At 33.4% G+C, this 6000-nt stretch overlaps 1 long non-coding RNA gene across 1 annotated transcript in view; it reads right to left on the bottom strand.

The window, feature by feature from the left end:
* Positions 1–492: 492 nt before the first annotated feature.
* LOC140596564 (uncharacterized) overlaps positions 493–6000 on the bottom strand; it is a 40908-nt gene continuing 35400 nt past the window's right edge. Inside the window, exons 2-3 of the long non-coding RNA XR_011998490.1 lie at positions 933–980; positions 493–512 (exon numbers count right to left, since the gene is read on the bottom strand). This is a non-coding gene — a long non-coding RNA (uncharacterized lncRNA). The remainder of the gene's footprint in view (positions 513–932; positions 981–6000) is intronic.

The raw sequence follows: 6000 nt of genomic DNA, 5'->3' as shown, positions 1-6000 counted from the left end.
GTGACTCAGGTTCTCTCCTTGTTCCTGGTGGTTGCTGGCCATTCTTGAAATTACTTGACTTGTCGATAGATCACTCCACTCTCTGCCTTTGTCTTTACATGGTGCTCTCCTTTTGGATCTGTTTCTAAATCTCTTTCTTCTTATGAGAACACCAGTCATATTGGATTTAAGCTCCACCTTAATCCACTATGTTTTCATCTTAACTTGATTGTATCTACAAAGACACCACTTTCAAATAAAGTCACCTGCATGGGTTCTGAGTGGATATATATTTTGGGAGATTACTATTCAAGCCAGTATAGGAGGCTCAACCAAATCTATGCAGGATAAACTCAAAGACCCATATCAAGACCCATTTTAATCAAACTGCCAAAAGCCAAAACCAGAGAATCTTGTAGGTAACAAAAGAGAAATGACTTATCACATATAAGGGATCTTCACTAAAATTATAAGCAGATTTCTCACCAGAAATTTTGGAGGCCATAAAAAACTGAGCTGATATATTCCAAGTTCTAAAGGAAGAAAAAGTATATCCAAGAATAATATATCCAGCAAAATTGTACTTCAAAAATGTCATAAATTAGGATTTTTGTCTTATAAAAATCTGAGGGAATTTGTTACCAGTACACATGCTCTGCAAGAAATACTAGAGTCTTGAATGTCAAAAGGAAAATATAATAGATGGTAACTGAAAGATGTATGAAGAAACAAGGATTTCAGGAAACATAAATATATAAGCAATTACAAAAGCTATTACTACTGTAACAATAGTTGGTAACTTTACTTTCTGTTTTTTATATGATTAAGAAATGAAAACTTTTTAAAATACAATTATTAGTCTAAAAGTATCATTGGAAGTTTGGTTTGTAATTCCACATTTTGTTTGCTACATAATTTAAAAAACTGGTGAATTCCAAAAAATATCAACTTACGGTTTTGGATATACAGCATATAAAGATGTAATTTTGTGACATCAGCACCTGAAAGGAATAGGGATAGAGCTATAAAGGAGCAGAGCTTTCATATAGTATTGACAAATTCAAATTAGCATATTATTATAGTTTCAGGTATAATTTTAAATATAATCCTCATAGTATTCACAAATAAAATAGCTTTAGAATACACACAAAAGGGGGTTAGACAGGACTTTAAATGTTTCACTAAAAGAATCAACTAAACCTGAAAGAATATGGTAATGCAAGAAATGAGGGACAAAAAAGGTATAAGACATATTTGATGTAAATCAAATAGCAAAATGACAGAAGTCTTTATCAGTAATTACATTAAATATAAATTGATTAAATTCTCCAATCCAAACATAGAGAATGGCTGAATGGGTTAAAACATGGTTAAACTATCTGCTGTCTATAAGAGACTCACTTTAGATCCAAGACACGAATGTGTGGAAAGTGAAAAGATGGAAAAAACCCTTGCAAATAGTAACCAAAAGAGGAGAGGGTGGCTATAGTAACACTAGAAAAAATAAACTTTAAATCAAATGTAATAAAAGTTAAGGGACATTATATATTAATGTTCATACATCATGATACAAAATTATAAACATTTATATACCTAATAACAATCAAAATATATAAACCAAGGTTGTCTTCCCTTGGTAATCTAATCTTTCTTCTTGGAAGAAACCTTAGAGAAATAGTTTTGCAATAATAGTTTGATGCTTTAATACTTCACTCTCAATGATGATTAGAAAAATCAGGAGAGATTTCTCTGGAGAGGGAAGAAGGAAATAGAGGCCTTCAACCACACAACTAAACCAGTTACATCTAACAAACATATATATAGAGTTCTCTACCCAACAACAATCATTCTTTTCAAGTGTACATGGGATATTTTCCAGGAAATTGGAACCCTTGTGCACTGTTGATCAGAATGCAAATTTGCACAGCCATTGTAGATAAACAGGGAGGTGTGTGTGTGTGTGTGTGTTTGTGTGTATGTGTGTGTGTTTGAAGATTTTATTTATTCATGACAGACACAGAGAGAGAGAGAGTGAGAGAGAGAGAGAGGCAGAGACACAGGCAGAGGGAGACGCAGGCTCCATGCAGGGAGCCCGATGCAGGACTAGATCCCAGGACTCCGAGATCTTGCCCTGGACCGAAGGCAGGCCCTAAACCACTGAGCCACCCAGGGATCCCCTCAAGATGGTCAATTTTAATATATCATGTATATTTTACCACAATCTTAAAAACTGGAAAAAATGCTTATTTACCGTTAAAGCAAAAATAATAACAATGTGGTGTGGAGTTTATAACATATGGGGAAATAAATGTATGACAACAATAACAAATGGCCATGAGGATAGAAATGGAAGTATACTATTATAAGGTTCTCACACTTTACATGAAATGGTTTAATATTCCTTGAAGTGTTGAAAAGTTAAACGTATTACCATCAACCTGCAATCACTAAAATAAGTATTTATAGTTAATTGGTGAACAAAAGTGATATGTGAATTCATAAAAATATCCAATTAATATAAATTAAAGAGAAGAAAAAGGCAACAAAGAACACATGGAAAAATGGAAACAAAAGTACTAAGATTTAAACCTTGAATGGTTAAACATAACACTACTGTATTATCTGAGACATGTACCTGAGAGGAAAAAAAAGGCAATACCTATACAAGGATTTATATGCAAATTGTTCGTAGTTTTATTCATAATATTCATAATATTATTATTCATAATATCTTAAAACTGAGGGGCACTTGGGTGGCTCAGTGGTTGAGCATCTGCCTTTGGGTGAGGTCGTGATCCTGGGTTCTTGGGATCAAGTCCCACATCAGGGTCCCCCCAGGGAATCTGCTTCTCCCTCTGCTCATGTCTCTGCCTCTCTCTCTCTCTCTCTCTCTCTGTGTCTCTCATGAATAAATAAAATCATAAAAAAATAAGACACACACAAAAAAGCATATACTATAAGATCTAACTAAAGAAAATTTTAGAAAATTCAAACCAATAAAAGATGTCAGAAATAAAATCAGTTATTGCCTAGGAAAGGTTGGGGGTAGTTGGTTAGGAACTGTGATTACCAAGGGAAGACACAAATTTTTGTAGGTTATGGAGATGGGTTCAATATCCTGATTGTATTAATTGTTTCACAGGTTTATATATTGTCACAACTTACCAAATTCTAACTATAAATTAGACTTTATTGTAGTTAATTACATCTCAAAAAATAAAACTAGCATAAAGGCTAAAACAGAGACATTAGCAATCCCATTTTAAACAACAAATATAAAGATTATAAGATAAACAAATATAAAGATTTTAATATAAGACATAGTTTACATATGTTTTCTCTAACTAGAATTCCTATATGCAAAATTCCAGAGAAGCTGTGTTAAAAGACACTGTGTTAAGAAGTAATGTCTAAAAATTTGTCAGTCTGTACCATCTGTACCCATTGTATAAACATCTTTCTGTTAGATAACTTGAAGATTTATTATGGAAGCAGCAAATATAGTGCATGTTCACCAAAAATGTATCACATACTGTAGGAGAAGACACAGGCCATTGTATATCAACTAATTGGTCATGGAAAAACTATATATATTAAAAACAAAAAACTTCAACACATTAAGTCAATCATACTTTTGGAACAAGACACATTATTGGTTTCATTTTAAAATTTAGGAGATCCGTGGGTGTAAAATTCATAGAATAGTGTTTCTTGTGATTCCTTTTAAAAATGCAAATATCGGGGATCCCTGGGTGGTGCAGTGGTTTGGTGCCTGCCTTGGGCCAAGGGCGCGATCCTGGAGACCCGGGATCGAGTCCCACGTCGGGCTCCCGGTGCATGGAGCCTGCTTCTCCCTCTGCCTGTGTCTCTGCCTCTCTCTCTCTCTCTCTCTCTCTCTCTGTGACTATCATAAATAAATAAAAATTAAAAAAAAATAAAAATGCAAATATCTCCTAGGCCTGCAAATTTCCTGAAATTCAACACCTTCTGCTCTGTTGAAATACACAGATATGTTCATCTTTAATTAATAGCTCACTACAGAGTGAAATGTAGTACCCTTCAATTATTATGGTTTGATTTAGAGAAACAATACTTCATTTATTTTTTTATAGTCAAACTTATGGGCACCTGGGTGGCTCAGTCAGCTAAGCGACCTACTGTTGATCTCAGTTTAGGTTTTGATCTCAGGGTTGTGAGTTCCAGCCCTGTGTTGGGCTCCATGCTGGGTGTGGAGCCTACTTAAAAAGAAATAAAATAAAACAAAAATCAATCAATCAATAAACAGTCAAATGTATTATATTAGTGGTAAATGTTATTAAAACTACCGTTCAGAATGCATGGGTTGGAAAGATAATGAAAATGTTTCCCAGTTTGGGAATTACCTCCTTGTCATATGTCAAAAAGTTATTAGAATTAATTATTAATATTAATATTAATCAATTAATATTTACTTCCATCACTTTGTTCATATCTGCATAAGTCCCTATATTGCAGATACCTTATGTAGTCTTAATCTATATCTTTACCTGTATGTAACCAAGTGTGCTGGAAATCTGAGACAAAAGAATAGCTTAAAATGGATGAGCATATTTTAGTCTATATGAAATTTACTATTAATTGAGACGACAGGTCTTAATTGATTTTAGTTATGTGTTTATGGGGGAGAGTGCAGGTAAAGGAAACATTAATTGTATCTTTGCCTCAAATTCTGACGCAACATAAATTTGAATTTTTCATTTTAAATGTTAATTGTTTAACTATGTTTATTTTTACCTGAGAAACTTAGGAATCACAGAGACACAAAGATAGTAGTGATCACATTCTAAATAGAGTGTGGATATAAAATCTTTTCCTTATGGTGCTAGTTTGTACAGCTCAATTCCATGCCCTGTTACTCACTAATGCTATTATAGTTAAATTGGAATCTTTCTAGTGACAATCACACTACATGAAATGTTTCCTTCTAATTGTGATATTAGAAGAAGATATGTTGTGAAAACTGTTAGCTTGACTAGTTAAAACTTGTAAAATGTATGTTATTCTTGCACTTAGCTACATATTTTTGAAAAAAAAAGTATATATAGTGTTCCTTGGCATTGGATAAAAATCTAGATTTTTTTTTTCACCAAAACAGATTAAAACATACCTGAAATATATAAATTATTTTCCTGAATATTCCATCCCTGGCCTCTTTTTTTTTTTTTGCCTTAGGACAGGAAAATACCTTCTTTATAAATAAGAAGGTGGTTTTAAAATAGTACCTCCTTTCATCTGATTGAAACAAACATTTTTTCTGACCTCCAGTTTGCATTTTGCCTTTGTACTGGAGAAACATTATTCAGGCTTTCAGGAGAGCAGTACTAGTGAACTTAGAAAATATCTTGCCAAGTGGGCAAAACACAACTAGGTCTTCATTCTTCTGGAATGATTTTCAAGTATTAGAGGTCAATCAACAAATTGCAATGCAGAGTGGTCTTTTAGTCATCATTAATTTTCTGGTATTTCTAGAGAATTTCTCCCTCTATTGTTTACTTCATTTAGCAATCCTCCATAGATTTTTGCATTATTAATATTACTGTATTCTCTCATCTATATACAGTACAAAGACAATAAGCAAACAAACACACTGGGAAAAAGTGGGTAAAACAAAGGTGTTTGGAGGGAAAGCGCATGTTTTTCCAGCTACTAAAAACCTGATATTACATGAAAAATTAAGTTTATAATTGGTATATATTTGACAAAAAGAAGTGACTTTTAAAACCATTGTCGTTACCATTTCTGGTCATAGCATATTCTAGTTGTGTTATCCCAGCAGTGCTCCTGAAGGAAAGGTTTAAGTGCAAGTAGTTTATTTGGGAAGTTATTTCAGGAAGCATTGCAGGGGTTGGGGGTGGGCAGAAAATGAGATAGGGAAGGGAAGGAAGTAAATAGACCATGCAGATATGAGCAGGTCATTGCTATAGGCAACTGGAGCTCAATTGTAACAGTAACTTCTGAAATATGGTGTACAACACAAATTAG

Source organism: Vulpes vulpes, unplaced genomic scaffold, assembly GCF_048418805.1.
Source record: "Vulpes vulpes isolate BD-2025 unplaced genomic scaffold, VulVul3 Bu000000656, whole genome shotgun sequence".
In the NCBI taxonomy this organism is placed as follows: domain Eukaryota; kingdom Metazoa; phylum Chordata; class Mammalia; order Carnivora; family Canidae; genus Vulpes; species Vulpes vulpes.
Note: the sequence above shows the minus strand (reverse complement) of the source record. Positions and strands in the feature narration are given on the sequence as shown.